Source organism: Podarcis erhardii (genome assembly GCF_964252035.2).
Source record: "Podarcis erhardii genome assembly, chromosome: 5".
Lineage (NCBI taxonomy): Eukaryota > Metazoa > Chordata > Lepidosauria > Squamata > Lacertidae > Podarcis > Podarcis erhardii.
Genome location: NC_138509.1, coordinates 92,194,201 through 92,216,174, shown reverse-complemented (window position 1 = coordinate 92,216,174; position 21,974 = coordinate 92,194,201). Strand labels below are relative to the sequence as shown.

Here is a 21,974-nt window from a genome sequence, read left to right as displayed (position 1 = left end):
AGCTAACAATTTAGCAAACACAAAATAAGCTCAATCATAGAATTGGAAGGGACTCTGGGGGTCATCTAGCCAACCCCCTGCAATGCAGGGATCTCAACTAAAGCATCAATGACAAATGACCACCCGACCTCTGCTTAAAAACCTCCAAGGAATCTTGTAACTTGAATCCATTGGTTCACATCCTAGCCTCCGGAGCAGGAGAAAACAAGCTTGCTCCATCTCCCATTTACAGATAGGTAGCCGTGTTGGTCTGCCATAGTCAAAACAAAAAATTCCTTCCAGTAGCACCTTAAAGACCAACTAAGTTAGTTCTAGGTATGAGCTTTCGTGTGCATGCACACTTCTTCAGATACCAATGTATCTCCCATGTATCAGCACTTTAGATGTTTGAAGATGGCTGTCATATCTCCTCTTGGTCTCCTCTTTTCCAGGATAAGCATACTCAACTCTCTCAACCATTCCTCATAAGGCTTGGTTTCCAGACCCTTGATCATCATGTTAACCAACCAACCAACCAACAAATCTAGGCTTAAGTACATAAATACAAAGCAAAACCAGAGTTGTTTGTTACAAAGCTTCTGGTCCTGGTCTTGCTGCACTCCAAGAAGCCTGACTTAGATACATTTCAGACGACATTCAGCTGGCTCTCACATCTCTCCTCCAGAGAAGACGGACAGTGGCAAAATGCAAATGTCAGGGAAAGAGATGATGGCAAGACTCTTCCACAGCCTCCTGGAAGTGCCAGCTGCTGGTCCAGGTCTTATTGGCCTAATCCAAGTCTACTCCATTCTCCCCATCTGTAGACAGAAGGTAACAATACCATTCCATACCTTGCAAGTGTCCTAGAAAAAAGGGGCCTTCTGTTTTTTCTCGTCAGAGAACAGCGGCTCTTTTGGACACTGTGATCTTGCACAATTTTGCACTGAGATTCCTCCCCCCAACCCCCCCCCCGCTTTTTCCGGGGCCACAATCTTACTCAAAATGCACAGAGGGTAAGAATTAGGGCTGCTGAGGAGGGTCCCAAAGGGCCGCATTTGACTCCTGGACCCGAGTCTGCATAGCCCAGCTATATTGGGACAAAACAGCATTTCTTCTTGGGTGGTGAGAACAACTTCACATGCTGCTCTTATACAACAGAGATTATATGCATACACACCATGATAGGGTGGCACAGTTAAAAAACGCCATTGCCATCCTGCTTTCCTCTTGACGGCTAGAGCAAAGACCCATATCATGTTCGCCAAACATATACGGGGTTTTTTTTATGTGCTTTAAGCACAGTTAAGTTATTTAAAGCCCTTTCTTCTCACTGTACAATTTATTCTTTCCTTCATGTCTCTCAGCATTTCCTATTTGTGGTCAGCGGAATTGTATCTTTCCTGTACTGAATCGTACACAAAGGATAATACTGTTCTGTTTTGTCTGTTGACAAGATCTTCAAATCCTACTGCCCCACGGACGCATAATCGAAATTTAAAGGAAAATGTTTCCATCTATTTCCCCACCACCACCACCCCAATATATACACATATATATGTAGGGATTTAGCTAAGACTTTGACACCATGGAAACTAGGCCCTAGGCGATGATCCTGTTCCTTCGAAATATTATCCCCTGACTTTCAATTTTGCTTGAGGTGTGTGTGTGTGTGTGTGTGTGTGTGTGATGAAAGACCTCTTTCACAGAAACTTATTTTGCCCTTTAGCTCACATGCTCCCCAAACATCTAACTGCAGCGGATGTGTTGGTGCCTATGTACAAACATTGATATTCATTTAAAGCACAAGCCATAAGGGCATCATTCTGACATGTGAGATGTTTGTGAAGGGAAAGGGGTTCACTGCAAGGCCTCCCATGGTGCATGTATGCACACTCACATGTAAACACATACTTGGGATCCTGTCAAAGATGGCTGGGGCACCTAGCGTCAGAGGTGATAGGTGGCATCTGCTCTTGTCTTGTGCTGTTCAAGGCCCTGATGACCCTGCAGTGTATGGGGAGTTCAGCATTAGAAATAAACTCCCCCTTAGCTCCAACGATAGTCTCCCCCAGTAACATACCATCCAACATCTCTCCAATGAAAATAGGGACGTCCTGTTCCATAACGATAATTTTACTGTTTATACCCCACACATCTTACTGGGTTGCCCCAGCCACTCTGGGCAGCTTCCAACACATATAAAAACATAGGGGGGGACACACCCCTGACCATTATGTCCAGTCGTGACCGACTCTGGGGTTGCGGCGCTCATCTCGTTTTATTGGCCGAGGGAGCCGCTGTACAGCTTCTGGTCATATGGCCAGCATGACTAAGCCGCTTCTGGCCAACCAGAGCAGCGTACGGATTCGCCGTTTACCTTCCCACTGGAGCGGTACCTATTTATCTACTTGCACTTTGTGCTTTCGAACTGCTAGGTTGGCAGGAGCTGGGACCGAACAATGGGAGCTCACCCCGTCGTGGGGATTCGAACTGCCGACCTTCTGATCGACAAGTTCTAGGCTCTGTGGTTTAACCCACAGCGTCACCCGCATCCAATAAAAACATAACAAAACATTAAACATTTTAAAAAAACCCTTCCTTATACAGGATTGCCTTGGAGCGGATAACTCCATATCCTCCAACATTTCTCCATTGGTGTAGGGATATTGCGGAGTGGACAGTGAGGTCCGGAGAGAGCACACTCCCCACCAGCAGGCAGCCACGGTCTGCCTGCACGCGTGACCTTGGGGTGCAGGGCAACCCACCCCCCCCTCAGACAAGCCATGGCTGTCGGAACATCGTCCCTTATGTCTGACCTTTTGCGGTCTCAGCAGTCAGCGGTGTCCTGTCTGTAACCTTTGTCCCTGAGACCTTTTGTCTCCTTCGTCATACACTGCGCAAGGGGAAAATGACGCTGTGGAAACAGGTGCCAAAATAGCTTTGTACCACCCCACAATCTCGGGACGGAAGATGTGTAAAGGTCACAGCCCAAAATGTATCTGCCTGGTTTGCATATTTGTCTTAATAAAAGGAGGCTCCACAGGAATGGCAGCAGCTCGCTTCAGCCCACCTGTGCGCAGCTCACATGATGATCAACACCTGTCTTGGGCCTTCACTTCAATTGGAAATAGGGGCATTCTAAGGGAAAGTGGGACATTCCAGGATCAAATCAGAAACAGGGATGGCTTCCCGGGAACATCCCTGGAATAAGGGACATCCCTGGACCATAGGAGCACTTGGAGGGCGTTGCCGGGGTGGATTTTTACTGAGTTTGCAGCTGTGGAAGGTTTACATCTCCTCACCCTGTGCACTGTGAAGCCCTCTTCCCTCTCTCTCTCTCTCACACACACATCCCTTGTGACTTTAAATTTTTTAAAAACCTGCATGATCAGTCCTTAAGAGGAGATTTGTTATGTCTGAACAAAACGTGAAGCATTTGTTTCCATTGCTCACATCTCACATAATGTATGTTGGTGGAATGTCTGCACCCTTAGTGGGTAAGATGAACAATGATTGCCATTCTTCTTTCTTTCGGAAATCGCCGTCAGTATTTTGAATTATTTTTGGGGGGAACGCTTGGCACTTTAACCTTCTCTTATCCCAATCACATTATTTCTCTCTCTTTCTCCCAAGTGTTCTCTGATCTTTCTTCTCCTTCTGCAAACCTGTTTTCTGGCAGCAACCTTATCAGACCCAAGGCCTACCTTTAATCCAAGGTGGCAGCATGGGAACCCAATTTAAATTGTCCATCTTTCTCCGTTTCCCTCTTTAGGATGGCCAGATGTGACAGATGATGGCAGGGCTCTTGCACCATTAATACTTGCACAGAAGAAGGAATTTTAGCAAGAGCAGTTTCACATGGAGAGTTGAGAAAAGGGACACATCCTGGAATCACCTATGCTACCCAATTATTGGAGTCACAGGAATCCGCGTCCTCCTTTGTTTAAATCTGGCAAGTTTCTTTCTCTTTCTCTTGTTTATATTTTTTTAAGCTAAGTTGCATTGAAAATAAAAAAGATGCTGATTCTACTAGTAAGACCCATGAGGTTAGGTTGTGACCCACTTGTGCCCCCAGCTGTAGACCAATGCTATATAGAATGAAAGCGATGCATATTTTCACTGGATCAGTGTATGAACATGCACCTTAAAAGGTTGTCTTGAAAATGATTGTCCATGTTACATGCCATTCCATTCAATGTTGCATTATTCTGTTCAATTATTGAATGAACGGAACTGGAGAAGGGAAGGGTTGACTCATACCGGTGTAGGGATGAAATGTGAATATTCACAAAGTTTCTACATTTTGTCCACATTCTGAAGAAAAATAAAGCCCTTTCTTCCATCTCCTCCTGCCTCACATCTGATGGGGGGGGGTAGCCTGAGAAATGGGGGGCAGCCTGAGAAGAGCTCTAGACCCTCTAGAAGGACTCTAGAGGGTCTGCTCTGGAGAGCCCCATACCTTCTGATTGTGGGAGCTGGAGCGGACAGGAGTGGAAGAGAAAGCTCTGTTGCACATACTGTAGTTGGCTGCACCAGCGCAGCTGCAACCTTGGAGACAACCCATATTTCCGAATGTCTTTTCTTTCAAAATACGCATTTCTAAACATACTGGGTGATATTCAGCTGGGTCATATTAGAGGCCCATTAGAAGTATTGGATTTAAGTCACTTAAGTCCACTGGTTTCAATGGGTCTGCTCTATGACTGTTGGATAGCTCCCATTTTCTCTCGAAACAGCTTTTGCCACTTATCTTGAGCTGGAAACTCAACGTTTGATAGGCGGCTACATTTCAACCCACACGTTAATCTTGGAGGTGCGGATCAGGTCAGTCAGCACTGTATCCCACAAAGATGGATTTCCCCAAACACAAACCCTGGAGGCTCAAATGAAGAAGGAAAGAAAGACGACCTCAGGACACTTATAGTTCTCTCCCTTCATACATTATTCTCCCTCCTAGACACAGGAGGAGAACAAGAGACTCACCTTCCTCCGCATGGGTCAGCTTGCTAATTCTAACCAGCTTGTTTTTATTTTTAAGTGCCAATCAACGAGAGTTATTTCTTGCCTGCTCAAGACAACAGAGTTTAAAGCTTAAAGAAGAAGAGGAGACACACAGGAGGCTCTGGTGCTAATGTCCTCTGTTCTCTGAACCTGTCTGTTCTACCAGTGACCCATAGAGGAGCTGTGTCAGCTTATCAGTTAGCCAGCCATCGCTGACAGACAAATACCTTAAGACCGAGGTTGGGAGAAACTGCTACAAATGTGCCAACCATTTCAGAGCCGGCAAAAATCCCTTCATTCAGGTTTTTCAACCATGGCTAGAGATAACCACATCTGCAATAATAGGCTATATGCTTTCAGGAGTATTAGACTAAATTTTTTAAACCATGAGATGGGCTTTGTATTAATTTTATTTTTTTTGTTTTGGTGTGGTATTGATGGCACTGAAATCACAATGGGAGGTTTCCATTTCATGGTTTCAATTAAAATGAAGCCTGAGAGTCGTATGTGTTTAAGCAGGTCTCAATTCAGTTTGCCTCCCTAGTCTGAGCATTCCAAAACTACTTCAACCAAGACACAGCCATCCTTCCAAATGCACATTTTTCCAGATTTTGTGAGGGAGTCCTCCAGCCCAAGTAATGTGCACAGAAATGCATTCACTAGGCTAAAGTGTAAAATATTAGTGAAAATACAATACAAAAATGCATTGCATTAGGGGAAATTGCTATTTGAACAAGAAGTTTGCATTAGACTGCTGATGAATTTTCAGGAGGACTTAAATTGCAAATGTGTGGGAATGTGGAGAACTGAACTTATATTGGGAAAATGGCCTAGAGAAACAAAAAGTGACAGATTAGCCTCTGTTTGGATCTGCCTCCATAATCTGCCAGTGTCTGGTTGGTCATTGGGTGGGGGGTGGGGCTGGGTTGCAGGGTCCTGGACTTTGGATTTGGGGTCCAGCCATCTCTGCATTGTATGTGCAATTCAGCTCCTTCACTGCACAAAAGATGCCTTTTTAAAATTAGGCCAATCATCCCTTCATTATCTAGCTATCTAGGAGCCAGATTTTTTTTTCCTGAGCCAAATGTCCTGTTTTTAAAAAAATGATTCAGCAACCCAGAGGGGTACAGTTTTTAGGCTCTAGGCATTACTGAGCACCTGGATTTCTGTACCCCAGAATATATTTAGACTGAGCCATCTTTTAAATATATATTCAGAGCAAAATACAATAAAATCAAATAGTGGGAGAAAATAGTAAATTATCTGGGAAGTAGAAAACATTGCAGTAAAACCATGTGCACAGCAAGTACAGCAGAAATCTTCCAAAAACAATGCAAACCTATCATCTGGAGAATTAAAAAAAAAAAGAGCTAAGAAAAGTCTTTTGAGATGAAAGTGCAAAAAGACAGGGCACTGGAAGGGGCTGAGCAGACATCACTTGGATAGGAGTTCCATACATGGGTGCCAACACTGAAAAAGCCCTGCTTTGCATTCCAAATGGCATTCATAGGAATGATCCATGTTTTTTCATGCATGTCTGCCTTTCCTTACATAATTTTTACAGTGACCCTCATTTCAGATAATGTCTACACTTAAGCAACCGTGTTAAAAAATAAGAATCAGTTGCACTAATAGTGCAACTGTCGCCACTCCACAGGTGCTTTATAGTTTTAAGAGAAAATGCAAGGGCACTATGAAGAAAGGAAGGAGGAGGGAGAAAGGTTGTACGGCTGAAGTGTGCTCAGAGAAAGCTGATCCCATAGTTGAAAATGCCAGCGGGTTCCTAGTCCTGAAACCCAAATGCTTGTTGATTTTGGCTGAATGCATCTGTTGAGTACCGAGTGACATTTACCTGTGCAGGCAGCATCTTGGATTTCAACACAAACTAATCTAGCCATCCTTTTGGCATCCATCATTCCCAGTGACCCAAGCTAAAGAGCGGCATGCAACACCTTGTATGCTCTTGCTTTCAGGCGGGGTATCAGCTAGCAATTATGGTTAGTCATTTGTCCAAGCGCTTTTGGAGGAAAGGGGTGACCTGCTAGGGTCTGCACGTATTGTCAAACAAAGAGAGGCTTGGATCATGACAAGAATGCCTTTGCAGGTTCCCACCCAGCCAGTAATCAAGTTCTATCTTGAAAAAATAACAGGGAAGGCAGAACACACAACGTTATCTGCCTTTCCTATCCATTTGTCCATTTTTTGCATCACTTAAGAAAACACATTTGGTATGGGGTCTGGCTTCTTAATGTGTCAAGCTCGCTTTCTTTCTTCTTTTTTTGCGGGCAGGGGTTCATATTAACAGCCAGCTGATGTCAGTAGACATGGAGGCCGAATGACAGGACCCATGCCAAGGGGAGAGGAGACAAAGGGTTTCTTCCCGAAAGCGAGTGAGTGTGTGCAACAGAATGCATCTCCCCCCAAATACCTTTGTTTTGCTGTTCTGCTTTCCTAGAATATCTAGATTCGGTTAAGTATGCAAGTAGAAGACACCGTTGTTTTTACTTTAGGAGTGACGCAGGAATTCCCATTAGGACGGCATAACATTGCTAACGTTCAATCTGTGGCAACATGGAAAATGGAAAAAACCAAACAGAGAGATTGGTACCGTGCTGAAAGGTTTAGTCATGCAAATAAAATAAAGTCATATCAACCCCAAACACATGCTGAATGCAACATTTCTCAATGACAAAGCAGCCTGTTGTTCTTCTTTCTTTTCTCAATGAGAGTTCCCTTGGGAGCCTTTTTTTTCTAGAAGGATGCCTAGATCACTCAAGAGAGGTCCCCTGCTCTTCATATATCTAGAAAGGCTCTAGGAATGCAGAACCTGTTACTCTCCAGAAGTTATGAAACTTCCAATGCCTGCCAACCCTGGCCAGCATGGCTAGTGGTCAGGGATGATGGACATTGTCCATCTAGAGGGCCACAGTTTCCCCAGCCCCGTTCTAAAATCTAACGTGAGGATGGCTTTCCAGGTATTGTTTGACTCCAGCATCCATCAATCCCAGCCAGCTTCAGGCCCATCCCTACCCAGCCTTGGTTAGGTATGATATTGACTAAACATCAGGAAGAACTTTCTTGTGGCGAGAGCTACTTGATAGAGGAACGGACTCTCTTGGGAGGTGGTGGACTCTTCTTCCTTGGAGGTTTTTAAGAAAAGTTGGGTGGCCATCTGCCATGGATACTTTAGTTGAGATTCCTACATTGCAGCAGGCTGGACTAGATCATCCTTGGGGGTCCTTCCAACTCTACAGTTCTGTGATGGGAACTATAACCCTCATCTCTGACCTGGAACAAGATTGCAAAGATGCTCCAGGCAATTGGACTGTATGAATAATAAGAAGAAGAGTTTGGATTTGATATCCCGCTTTATCACTACCCTAAGGAGTCTCAAAGCGGCTAACATTCTCCTTTCCCTTCCTCCCCCACAACAAACACTCTGTGAGGTGAGTGGGGCTGAGAGACTTCAAAGAAGTGTGACTAGCCCAAGGTCACCCAGCAGCTGCATGTGGAGGAGCGGAGACTCGAACCCGGTTCCCCAGATTACAAGACTACCGCTCTTAACCACTACACCACACTGGCTCTCTATGAAACTCTATGAAATGCAGCATGGGAGCTATCTAATGTGCCTATGACTGTATTTCAGTTGGTTTTTATAGTTGTAAGTTCCCCTGAAAACTTGCTTATAGGATGGCAAAGGAATGCTTAATATAACAGAACATCCAAAACAGTTGCATCTATATTTAATCACTTGATGTGTGTCTAGTTCTAGCTCTTTATCATCCCAAATCCCCTTTGTTCTGTTCTGTTTGTTTTTAGTTGCTTAATTACCTATTACACATGAATATCCCTTTTGTTCTTTATGGGGCACTGTATTGTTCTAAGTAATTGTTATATAAATGAAAATTTCTTGAAATAAAGGGTATGTACTTAAAACAAACAAGGAAATGACTGCCTCACCAAAACAAACTCTCACACATCTGTTGTAGCTCTCCTGGCCATGCTTCTGGGTGAGAGCCCTGCAAAGCTATTGCCTGTTCTTAGAACAGTGGTTTTTAGATTTTGAGAGCCAGCATGTTGGCATCCATCTCTCTCAAGAGGCAATGGAGTGCGCCTCCGGGGGTGAAGTCAAACCACTGGCGCTCACACCGCCTGCTGTGACTGCAGAATCCAAAGCCATAACTATGGGGGAAGCAAGACTCTCTTGGGGTGTTTATGCTGCGAATCCCTTCATCGTAAGGTTCAGATTGTATCCGTGTAAGTAAACACAGGTTGAATCCTGACAAGACAGAAGTACTGTTTTGGGGGGACAGGAGGCGGGCGGGTGTGGAGGACTCCCTGGTCCTGAATGGGGTAACTGTACCCCTGAAGGATCAGGTGCGCAACCTGGGAGTCATTTTGGATTCACAGCTGTCCATGGAGGCTCAGGTCAATTCTGTGTCCAGGGCAGCTGTTTACCAGCTCCATCTGGTATGCAGGCTGAGACCCTACCTGCCCGCAGACTGTCTCACCAGAGTGCTGCATGCTCTGGTTATCTCCCGCTTGGACTACTGCAATGTGCTCTATGTGGGGCTACCTTTGAAGGTGACCCGGAAACTACAACTAATCCAGAATGCGGCAGCTAGACTGGTGACTGGGAGCAACCACCGAGACCACATGACACCGGTCTTGAAAGACCTACATTGGCTCCCAGTACGTTTCCGAGCCCGATTCAAAGTGTTGGTGCTGACCTTTAAAGCCCTAAACGGCCTCGGCCCAGTATACCTGAAGGAGCATCTTCACCCCCATCCTTCAGCCCGGACACTGAGGTCCAGCGCCGAGGGCCTTCTGGTGGTGCCCTCACTGCGAGAAGCCACGTTACAGGGAATCAGGCAGAGGGCCTTCTTGGTAGTGGCGCCCGCCCTGTGGAATGCCCTCCCACCAGATGTCAAAGCAATAAACAACTACCTGACATTTAGAAGACATCTGAAGGCAGCCCTGTTCAGGGAAGTTTTTAATGTGTGACATTTTAATGTATATTTAATCTTTGTTGGAAGCCGCCCAGAGTGGCTGGGGAAACCCAGCCACATGGGCTGGGTACAAATAATAAATTATTATTATTAATATATTCTAAAGGAAACACGAACCCTGGGTGAACGCCTGGAATCTTTCACCGCTTGAATATTGGGGTGGCGTACAACAATGTGTAGTGCATTTTCCATCCTCCAGAAAAACTTTCCATGATGACTTGAGTGTGTTGCAGATGATTATTGGACACATTCAAGGGCCAGGCATCAGCCATGCCTATTGAGGGCATGACTTGGAACATATCCCACAGGCTGCTATGGCTGCACATTGCAGAGGAAGATTGGTGGTGATGGATGAGCTCTCATTCAGGGAAGCTTGTTTCACCAATCTTTTCAATGAGGACACCCCCTCTCCCAATAACCTTCTAGGGAACAATGTGGTTCCACAGGAAGATACTGCCTGAAAAGAAACGGACCTAGAGACCTGTAATGGAAGCACCTTATGAACACAGGGAAAGAAGACCCCACCACCATTGTTTAGCAGCAAGGAGGCCTCAGTCCATTGCTACGTCCAGCTTCTTCATCTGTTGTCGTCACATATATCGCCATGATGAATCTAGGTACTAAAATGTCCCTGAAATGGAGCAAATGGTTTTGATTCAGGCTTCTTATGATGGCTTAAAGAAGAGACAGTGGTCCTAATAATCCAGGATTAGAAACAGAAAATGTAGAAAACCATGGGGTCGCAATTGGAAGGAAGATCATTCATTTCAGTTCAAGACAGGGAATAAATGCAAAAGACTTCGTTTTCTCGTGTATGGAAAGCAGGCTTCAGATAAACAACGTAGTCCAGAAAACACACGTTTGTGTGGTAACTCTGTTATACACACCAAGCTCAAGGCGAGACGCGTCTATAAATAAAAAAACGCCCCACCCACCCTTCGTCGAAATCTGTGGGGAATTTAGTGAGTGTGTGTTTTTGTAAGATATTTCTGTTCAATTAGGCCACACCGTACAGTGGCTTTATATGAAAGGCGGCCTAGAGACAGAGCGAGCGCAGGGTGGCTCTGTGGAAGTGAGAGTACATTGTAATGATAGCAGCCATGCTCGGGTTGCGAGTGTCATTCACCTCTTATTCTTAATCAAAAGGCTTCCAATCCCTTCTTGAGGCACGTCCTCTGGAAATGAAGGGACTGCCAGAGGAATCATTTGAATGTGGCAGCCCTTGATAATGATGAAATGAATAAAAGGTTCACTTTTTTATTTTATTTTATTTTATTTTGGTTTGGGTGAGGAGGAATTCAGCTCACGGCTCATGAAAAGGCCGCGGTTTAATAGCGGCCGACGGCAGCCGCGAGGGCTTCTAGTTATCTGCTGTGCGGCCTCCTTTGTAGAGATAATGGCTGCAACAAGGGCTTCCCCTCAGCCTACTCTCAAGGCCTGACGGAGCAGAGGGAAGCAGCCTGAGAGGAATGGAGAGCCTGGTTCACACAATCACTCCTTGGAAATGTGCGCCATGTCATACCCGTGAGAGCATGGCAGCCATTTTGGGCGCCGTGCTCGTGTGTGTGTGTGTGTGTGTGTGTGTGTGTGTGTTGTTTTTTGGGGGGGGGGTGAGATCTTGCGATCTGATTAGTGTTGGGCAGCCCCTAGTGGAAACTGCCATTTAAATTTCCCACAATGCCTCAGTGCAACTCCATATTATGGGCATCCTAAGGAATGGTGCCTAGGCAAAAACAACAGCAACAACCATTTTGTAGATTGGGTGTTGGGCAGGTAATTGCAGGTATCTCTGTCTGCTGGTCTCTGAGAGCATGCTGGGATCCTGATAGCTTCCTGAGGCTGCTGAGTGCAGATGTCAGGCCAGCCTGGTCCTAAATTGCCCAAATGGTTATACAGTGGACCCTCGGGTTAACTTACCTTTGGGTAACGTAACTTTCGGGTTGCGAACGCAGCAAACCCGGAAGTATATATTTCCGAGTTTCACCATGGATGCATGCGCAGAAGCACTCTGCACGCCGCACACATGTGCAGAAGCGCTCTATCGCGCCGCGTGTGCGCGTGCAGAAGCGGCACCTCTAGATGCAGACTTTTCAGGATATTTACAGACCTTCGGAACGAATTAAGTTCGTATCCGGAGGGTCCACTGTAGTAGGGTTTGGTGTTGCCAATTTGTTGCAATCTGAAGTGCTGTTCAGTGACACTCTCTCTCTCTCTCTCTCTCTCTCTCTCTCTGTGTGTGTGTGTGTGTGTGTATGTATGCAATACAATATTTGTGAAAATTGTCTGTTTGCATGTATATATTTATTTATAACATCACTGGGCATACGCCTACGAATAACCTCAGGGCGGGGTACTTGCATGTTTTCCTTCGCAGAGCTCAACAGTCTGTTTGAAACGCCGTCAAAGGACAGCCCTTTCTTTGCAGGAGTCCCCTTATGAAAAGGGGTGTCTGGTCCAAGTCAAGAAGGGAGAGCAGCAGGAGTCTTCCGGTTGCCCATCAGCAGTTGGCACCTTGGTAGCAGATGGAGCAGATACACACCTGGCCACAGCCTTTCCTGCTATGGTGAGATGTATTGTTGTTCTGTTTAAATGGTTGTCATTAATAATAAATGTGCCCATGTTTATACTGAAATTAGCACAGGCAAATTTCACACAAACCTGTATCCTTTTTTCTCCTCTTTTTTATGATGCCTAAGTTGCCACCTTACAGCAGGGTCTAGCTAAACTAATAAAAACTTTTGGCAACTGACTTAAGAGCTGCCCCTCACTCCACTGCCCCCTTCAGACTGTCTAAAGTAATTTGATATTTCCAGGCTGATTGTGCGTCTCAGATGCACAGAAATAGGAATTCATGACACAGTTGTGTACAAAGGAGACCTTTCCCCCCCCAGTTTACTTGTTTATAACATCTGTCGGTTTCACTCTCGGTCCTAAGGCACTCGAGATGATATACACATTTTAAAGATATGAAATGATAATCTTGTGTACTGTTATTTCTTTTGTAGGGCTGACAATTAGGGGGTTTGGAGACTCAATTTAGCAGCCAAGATTGACACACACACACACACCCTGTCTCCAACAGGACCATCCTAAAGATGCCCCTCAGATGCTTGGTATTAATTAATTAGTTAATTAAAATAATGTAAATGCCTATTTAAAAGATAACTAAGTTTCAAAGCAGCTTGCAACTGAACTTAGAGAATAAAAGAACATGACAAAATAGCAAAATAATGACAAACAAAGTTCAAATGCAAAGCACACACCCACACCCACACACACCCACACACACCCACACACACATGTTTGGAAAATAGAATATTCTCTTGAACATGAAGACATCTCAGAGAAAAATCAAATGCAAAAATATAGCAAAACTTCACAAAACAGCATCATTAGCTGAGATAGAAGCTGCACCCGCACTCTCCCCCCATAGCAACCTGTCCCAGATACATTCCTAGCAATCTTCCCCATACAATATTCTCTCTTTAGCATTCCCACCAGCCACACAGATAACACAGATAATCCCCAGCCAACCGCTTGTTACAAGGCTAGCGTTTGGACTACAAAAAAAACAAAACAAAACAAAACAAAAAATACCTGGCAGCTTTGAGCATAATTTGCAGCCAGCTCATTCACCCAGCTCCATCTAGGGCAATACAGACCCACCACGCCCTCTTTGTCTGCCACCCAGGTGGGGCCATACTCCCTACCGGTTCAGTTTTTCACACTGAGCAGTATTAAGCAACTTTGAAACGCACAAAAACATTGTGAGCCAGACCCTTTTGTACAAGCTGAGACACAGTTTGTGGAGGTTTTTGCAGAGTTCAGTTGCTGAAAAAGAATTCTGGTGATCAGTCCAAAGGTTCGTCTAGCATTCTGCATTCTTGCTTCTCCCAATCTGATGCCTCTGGGCTGTGAATGTACAGTTGTTCCTTATGCTGTGATCCTTTCTAACAACTGATATTCACTGGCACGCTGACACTGTGGGGTAGTGGTTAGAGCAGTGTTTCTTAAACGTGGGTCTCCAGCTGTTGTTGGACTAGGGATGATGGGAGTTGTAGTCCAACAACAGCTGCAGACTCATGTTTGAGAAACGCTGAGTTAGCATATCAAACTAGGATAGGACCTGAGAGACCAGGTTCAAATCTCTACTTGGCCATGAAACTCACTGGGTGACCTTGGGCCGGTCACCAACTTTGAGGCCATCCTACCTCACAGGAATGTTGTGACAGTAATGTGGAGAGGCAAGGAGTCCAACACCTTGAGCTTCTTGGGTGGGAAGTGGGACATGAACGTAATAATAAATACTGCACCCAAAAGCATTTTACAGTAGAACAACATACCGTATTTTTTGCACCATAACACTCACTTTTTTCCTCCTAGAAAGTAAGGGGAAATGTCTGTGCATGTTATGGAGTGAATGCCTGCGGGTGGCGGGGGGGATCTGCTGCAGTCGTGAGCAGAGGATCCATGGTTCCCCTTCCTTCCCTCCTCTGTGGTTACAAAGCATGGATCCACATGGATCCTCAGGATTTTTGCATTGGGCTACTCCAAACTCACTGTCAGATCACATGCCTGTGGCCACAGCATGAACCACAAAAATCATATAGCCACTATTTAGTTTAGAATATTTTTTTTCTGGTTTTCCTCCTCTAAAAACTATGTGCGTGTTATGGTCTGGTGCGTGTTATAGAGCGAAAAATACGGTATATAAAACAGTTAAAAGCAATATAAAAATGCAAAACAACAACAACAACAACAACCATTCAACCATTTAAAACCAACAGTACATACTTGATATCAATGCCTCTAAAGCCAAAACCTATTAATTACTACAATCACAATAACAGGAAAAGCAAAATGGCAGGACTGAAAGAAGAAAAACAGCCGATATCATTGAACTATGTAGGGTCAGACCAGAATAATCTATTAAGGAGGATGTTTGTTAAAGTTTACTTCCCTCTTCCGTATGTTGAGAAGGTTTCTAGTCCTCATGGGAAAGGCCTTGAGGTGAAATTTAATTCATCTAACTCCATTTAATTCATCTGACTCAATAGTTATTGTAACAAACAAACAATATTCACTCAATATAATGTCAATTTCAACTCCAGTTTTTAAAACCTAATATTATTGCCTTCTAATTCATCAATAGGACAAGATTTAGAGTGCTGCTTGCTGCTGCTTCTTTTTTTAAGGAGCCATTCAAGTCAAATGTCAAGAGCAGAATTGGAATAGTTTCAACATTCTGCCCCACGGAAGCCTGCCAACGTGTTGAGTAATGAACTGGGAGCAGCAGGTAACAGGAAATGGGTCCTCGTGAGTCAAACGGAGAGTCTGCAGGGCCTAGGAAATCTCCTAAAGAATACAGATGCTATTCCCACAAGAGCCAGGGCTCGAGTGAGACTTAAGTATCAGCACACACTTGATACTGGTCAGTTGTCTTCTGACTACCGATGATGGAGAGAGAAGAACAGCTGTGGGTCTAGCATAGCAAACTCACTTTTTGCATAAGGAAGAAGGCTGCTTGCCTCTGAATAGCACTTGCGGGGAATTGCAAGCGGGAAGAGGGCTGTTGGACCCAGTTCCTACTTGCAGGCACGCTATGGACACCTGGTTGGCTACTGTGAGAACAGATATGTTGGATTTGATGGGCCTTTGGCCTGATCCAGCAGGACGCTTAGGTTCTCATTCCTATAGCATCCTCCCTGTCACTTGGTTCCTGCTTTTATGATGGACACTTCTCAGAAGCCTTTAGACGTTTTTCTGTGTGGATTATCAGGATCCCTCCTAATCTTGTGATGTGGAACAGCGCTTAGATTGAAGAATGTCACGCCTAATGCCTTAAATAAATAACCTTGGACAGCGTGTCAGAAATTTAGCTGCTGAGATCCTTCATTCTTGCTTGCCCTTCCCCTCAATGTCCCTCCCTTTCTGCTGTGTGCCAAACCTGTTTGCCAAGTACGGCCATTTTGCTAGGTCACAAAATTCTTTGCGACTGCAAAGGAAGGTGATTTGCTTTGGGCAATCAGATGTTTTAGGAAGATTAGGACAAAGGAAGAGCGGAATGAAATTAATGGAGTACTAGGCAAGACCAAGGGGGCAAAGACTGGAAATAGAGAGAGAAGCAGAGGGTGGTTAGATGGTTGGTTAGTAGGTTAGTTGCGTCAGCTGGGGAAACTGATGGTGCTGGAGGTGGTGCTGGAGATACCGTATATTTTGCTCTATAAGACTCACTTTTTCACTCCTAAAAAGTAAGGGGAAATGTGTGTATGTCTTATGGAGCGAATGCAGGCTGCGCAGCTATCCCAGAAGCCAGAACAGCAAAAGGGATTGCTGCTTTCACTGCGTAGCAGCAAAAAACTAGGTGCGTCTTGTGATCTGGTGCGTCTTATAGAGCGAAAAATACGGGTAAGTGGGAGGAGGAAGATGACATAAATTAAGATGGGAGCAAGATTTAAAGGCTGGAGGTAGGGATGCGGGAGGAATTTGATTCATTTAAAGGCAAACCTATCTAATTTGCACTTCCTGGAAAATACAATTAAATGAAACACAGCCAGTGTTTGAAATAATTGCTTCTCCAAATTTTGCAAAGCAGTTCTCCAGACAATTAATGTTTGCAAAAATGCATATATTCGGCTAAAGGTGCACAAAAACCACAAATGGATGTGCAAATGTGGGAAACCGGAATTAAGATTGGAAAAAGAGGAACGCCTTTTCCTAGGTGGAGGTGGCCTAGGCAGGTTAGAAGACAATGTAGTTCAGGGCCAGACCGGCTGACTGACAGTTGGAAAGGGATGCAGCCGAGCTGGATGTCGTGGGCAGCAGTAACAATAGTGGTTTGCAGTTGTTGCAACCTATGGCTAGAACACTCGAAGCCTCTTCCAAGTGTTATTGTGTCCTGACACAGCACCATAACGGGCCACCGTTACACAGCTACCAGAGGACCACCGTTACTAGGCTCAACAAAGCAGGAAACATTGTCAAGGAAGTGTGAAAAGGGGTGTATAGTTTTACTCTCGGCTGGAAGTTCTCAGAGAACATTTGACCTAAGGTGCACAGCCTGAGAGTCATTCTGGACTCACAGCTGTCCATGGAGGCACAGGTCAATTCTGTGTCCAGGGCAGCTGTTTACCAGCTCCATCTGGTACACAGGCTGAGACCCTACCTGCCCGCGGACTGTCTCGCCAGAGTGGTGCATGCTCTGGTTATATCTTGCTTGGACTACTGCAATGCGCTCTTTGTGGGGCTACCTTTGAAGGTGACCCGGAAACTACAATTAATCCAGAATGTGGCAGCTAGACTGGTGATTGGGGGCGGCCGCCGAGACCATATAACACCGGTCCTGAGAGATCTTCATTGGCTCCCAGTACGTTTCGGAGCACAATTCAAAGTGTTGGTGCTGACCTTTAAAGCCCTAAACGGCCTCAGTCCAGTATACCTGAAGGAGCGTCTCCACCCCCATCATTCTGCCCAGACACTGAGTTCCAGCGCCGAGGGCCTTCTAGCGGTTCCCTCACTGCGAGAAGTGAGGCTACAGGGAACCAGGCAGAGGGCCTTCTCGGTAGTGGCACCCGCCCTGTGGAACACCCTCCCACCAGATGTCAAAAAGAAAAATAACTACCAAACTTTTAGAAGACATCTTGAAGGCAGCCCTGTCTAGGGAAGCTTTTAATGTTTAATAGGTTATTGTATTTTAGTGTTTTGTTGGAAGCCGCCCATGGGCGGGGTATAAATATATTATTATTATTATTATTATTATTATTATTATTATTATTATTATTATTATTAGAGTGGGATGCCTGTATTGTCACATGGTGAAACTGTGAATCACAGGCACTGAAAATGATAAAGGTGTTAAAAAGGATGGTTGCACCTTTCTTTCGCCACTTGGGGGCGCACTTGCACAACCATTAAGGATGGAAGACTAGCAGGTTTTTCTGATCTCATAGTTTTGAAAACCTGCTAAAAACACACACGGGGGGGGGGGGGGAGGGACGGGACAAACAACATGTAAAGCTCACCCTTTCTCACACAGATTTCAAAACCCTGCTATTCAGCTTCAGCAACTGAAGAAAGGGTAAATTTAGCTGAGGAAATAGTTTTTGTCATGCTTGCGCATAGTGTAATTAGCTTAATAAGAGAAGCTATTTTTAAACGTTCGCTCCGGTGAAGTGGTCTTGGCTTCTCTCCATGCACGTTAATTCACACGGCGAAAGGGTACCGGCCCAGTAGGTCTGGTTAGGCCTGTGGCTCCAGCCTGGAAGACAGAAGAGGGTCCCATCAGAACTGTCACTCACTTTGACAACTTGATTTGCTACACAGCATTCGATGCCATGGCAACAGGAAAATCCCAAATTGAGCAATGATTTGCCGAACATTACAGGCAAGGGAGGGGCTCTCCAATTCTACTTTACGAAAACAGATCTCAGAGTTACTAAGATTGAAAGAAAAAAAAAATACGTGCTTTGGGATGTGAGTTTCACAATAAAAATAGCATCACAAACCAAAGCCACAGCACACTCATTTGCAGTTGCCCCTTCTGCTTCTGGCCCACCGTTTAAAAATAAAATAAAATCCAGACTTCATTTCTTCTTCTCTGGCTATATGCAAGTACCTCAAAACTCCCTCAGACTTTTTTAAAAAAACATTTTGGATTTTAGCCTCCAACTCTAACAAGTTCCTGTGACATATACTTCAGCTTCAAAGAACATTAAATTCATGGCTCTGACACCTGCACCTTTCGCTAGGGAACTATAGAGAAGCCTTCAGGAACTACGATATATTGACTTTGAAAAGTGAAGAGTTCTACCTTGGACACCCTTGTGAGGAAGGACGGGTTATAAATTGAACAACAGCAACAACAACAATTTATGGCTGTAATCATGGCAGGATTCAGATAAGCCCTTCACAAGCTCAAAGATGGAATACTCTAAGCTCTGCCACCAATGTTGTGTGTCTCATGACTGGGTTGCAGATTTGAACCCAAGTCTCCCAGGTCAACGTTTGACATTCTAAGTACTACAACACTCTGGCTCTCTCTAATGAGAGTAATGTGCCCCCAAGACATTTCAACTGGAGGTACTACCCCTAATGATAATGCTGGCATCCTCCTGAAAGTTCATCTTATATGAATGCACACCCCACCGTCAAATCTTGACATAGCCAATGTTAGTCAGAGTCCCTGGCACCTGGATCTCCCCTCTACCTGTTCTTCAAGAATTCTCAAAGATTATAGACAGAGGCTCTGAGATCACACCTGCAAGCTCCTTTAGTACCCTTTGGCGCAGCTAATCAGGCCCTGAAGATTTGAATTCATTTAAAGTAGCTAGGTGTTCCCTTACCACCCTCCTTGTATTGTTTACTCTGTTCTCCCCAGGTTGGGCAATGCATTCCTTTGGGTGAGGACAGTGACAAAGTAGGTGTTGAGCTGTTCCCTCTGCACCCAATAGCATTTCTCCATCTTCTCCACATAGAGAACCTACTATTTGCTTGTTCTTCTCCTCAACCCACCAGGTTTCAGTAATGCCTAATAGGTCATATTTGCCATCCTGTATTAAAAGCTCCAATTCGTTTTGCTTGTTTCCCATACTCTGTGCATTAGTATAGAGACAGCTGAAACCATGAGCCATTTCATCCAGCTGCTTCCTTCTTGTAGTTTCCTGCCCATTAGCAAATTTGCTAATTCTTCTCAAGTTTGCAACAAAACTCAATCCAGTGAATTAGCATTTGCAGTTGTTGCTTTCGGTCTATAAATGATACATTTCGCATTGTGTTTCCTATGCCTTGAAACGAATGGATCGGAATAACATAACAACCATGTAACTTACTGACATAATTTCTCTACAGCAGCCAGCGAGGCAAATAATGTAATTTTTGGTAGAAGGAGAGATGCAGTGGAATAGAAACAACGCCGTATGCAACTAGTAGATGGCGGGATGGAAAACAATGCTTTTTTACATCCCTCCTTCCCAGTAACTCTTATTTATTTCATTGCAAGTATACTGTAAGCAGCTTCAATAACTAGTAGGTGGGATGTAAATACTAATTAATAAATATTGCTGTGGAGACCCCTTCCCTTTTCTGCTTGAAAGGACGCCAGAAACTTTCTAATCTCTTGCATGTTTGTTCTGCCCACACACCTTGATCATATAACCTTAAAGGGGAGTGGGGGGGGGGCACCAGCCAAGTGCATATGAGGCTACTTGTGTGCTTTCTGTGGCATTAGCATCTGCCGGGGTGCTGCGAGTCCTTGTATGTAAGAGAAATCCTCCCCGCGGGAGTTGCTTAGTGCGAGAGAATGATTAGCAATTGCTAGTGATTAGTAATTTTCTCCCACAGATGGCTTTTCTGCATTCCTGTAGAGCTCCACATACACGGTGGCTCTGCCAATGCACTGCAAAGGCAGAAAACACTATGTGGCAGGAAAGGAAGAAATATCTGGCAGGCTTCTCTCCCCCCCCCTTTTGTGTTATTGTTATAAACAAGCAGCCTAATCGTACTGGCAAATAAGCAAGAAGGGGAACAAATGAGCTGGGTTCTGAATTATTTTGTACACATGGGGCGAGAATCATTCCATGTAAATCAAAGTTCTCCAGGGGATCAGGGCTACATTAAAGTGCATGTTGGGGTGGGGGGAGGTAAACGCCCGGTAAACCAGGCAGCTTAGAGGTTGAATTGCACACTTCCCATGAGGTTAGGAATCATTCTACCAAAATAATAATAATAATAATAATAATAATAATAATAATAATAATAATAATTTATTTATACCCCACCATCCCCGGCCAGAGCCAGGCTCAGGGCGGCTAACACCAATAAAATTACAATAAAACATAACAGGGGAAACAAACAAACAAACAAAAACAAAACCAGTTTATTAAAATAAGGGTTAAAATACAATTTAAAATGCAGCCTCATTTTAATAGTAGCCCATAAATCAAAACCATAAGGGGAGGGAAACATAAGGGTCAGACTGAGTCCAAACCAAAGGCCAGGTGGAACAGCTCTGTCTTGCAGGTCCTGTGGAAAGATGTCAATTCCCGCAGGGCCCTAGTCTCTTGTGACAGAGCGTTCCACCAAGTCGGGGCCAGTACTGAAAAGGCCCTGGCCCTAGCTGAGACCAATCTAACCACCTTGTGATTTGGGACCTCCAAAGTGTTGTCATTTGTGGACCTTAAGGTCCTCCGTGGGGCATAGCAGGAGAGGCGGTCCTGTAGGTCGGAGGGTCCTAGGCCGTTGCTTTGGTTGTCTTGTTTTATTCCCTCCAGCCCCCCTGCAAGGTAGGCCAGTGATATTATCTCCAGGTTGGAGGGGGAGAGGAGCCTTGCTTGGGCAACCCAGTGAGCTCATGGCAGAAGTAAATTTTAATTTTTATTTGTTGCTCAGTCTCCTGGCCACCACGCTAAGCAATATTTCCATGTGCTCTGGCACTCGTCATGGTCCTCCATGCACCAGAAGCAGTTTAGTCCTGCTGGCCACATGACCCTGAAAGCTGTCTGTAGACAAACGCTGGCTCCCTCGGCCTGAAAAGCAAGATGAACGCCACAACGCCACAGTCGCCTTTGACTGGACTTAACCATCCAGGGGTCTTTTACCTTATTTACTGGAAAGGTAGGAAATAAAAATAAAAACGTGAAGTGTTAGAGAAATTTGACCCACAGTCTTCCCAAATCTGCTCCTGAGGCTTGGGGAACACCCTAAAACAGATTTGGGGAGGTTTAGGGGAGGAGAGGCAGAAAGTTCCATTGTGTGCTTTGGCTATACCCCCACACGTCTTAGTTTTAAACTGGGCCTAATCCTGTGGCCACCACCACATTTGGTAGCAATGAGTTGCAGAGGATAAGTGCACAAAGTGTGTGGAGAAAGGACTTCCTTTTTATCAGGCCTCAAGCTCTTGTCTTACTCATTATTTCTTGTTTGCGTATTTTGCAAAGACTGTTGCGTATTTTGCAAAGACTGTTGCAAAGCCAACAGTTTTAAGGCCAG

At 44.8% G+C, this 21,974-nt stretch overlaps 2 long non-coding RNA genes across 3 annotated transcripts in view; both read left to right on the top strand.

Annotated features, from left to right (window-relative positions):
* The window catches only part of LOC309342419, a 79,961-nt gene extending 72,247 nt beyond the window's left edge, over positions 1-7,714 (top strand). The window contains exons 2-3 of the long non-coding RNA XR_014156795.1: positions 3,752-3,935; positions 7,270-7,714. This is a non-coding gene — a long non-coding RNA (uncharacterized lncRNA). The remainder of the gene's footprint in view (positions 1-3,751; positions 3,936-7,269) is intronic.
* A 2,273-nt stretch (positions 7,715-9,987) lies between these two features.
* On the top strand, positions 9,988-21,116 carry LOC309342413. Of its 2 annotated transcripts, none has more exons than XR_014156789.1 (3): positions 9,988-11,236; positions 12,364-12,552; positions 19,836-21,116. It is a non-coding gene; the product is annotated as an uncharacterized lncRNA (long non-coding RNA). The 2 variants fall into 2 exon arrangements; XR_014156790.1 differs by lacking the exon at positions 19,836-21,116 and adding an exon at positions 15,185-16,074.
* The last annotated feature ends 858 nt before the right edge of the window (positions 21,117-21,974 follow it).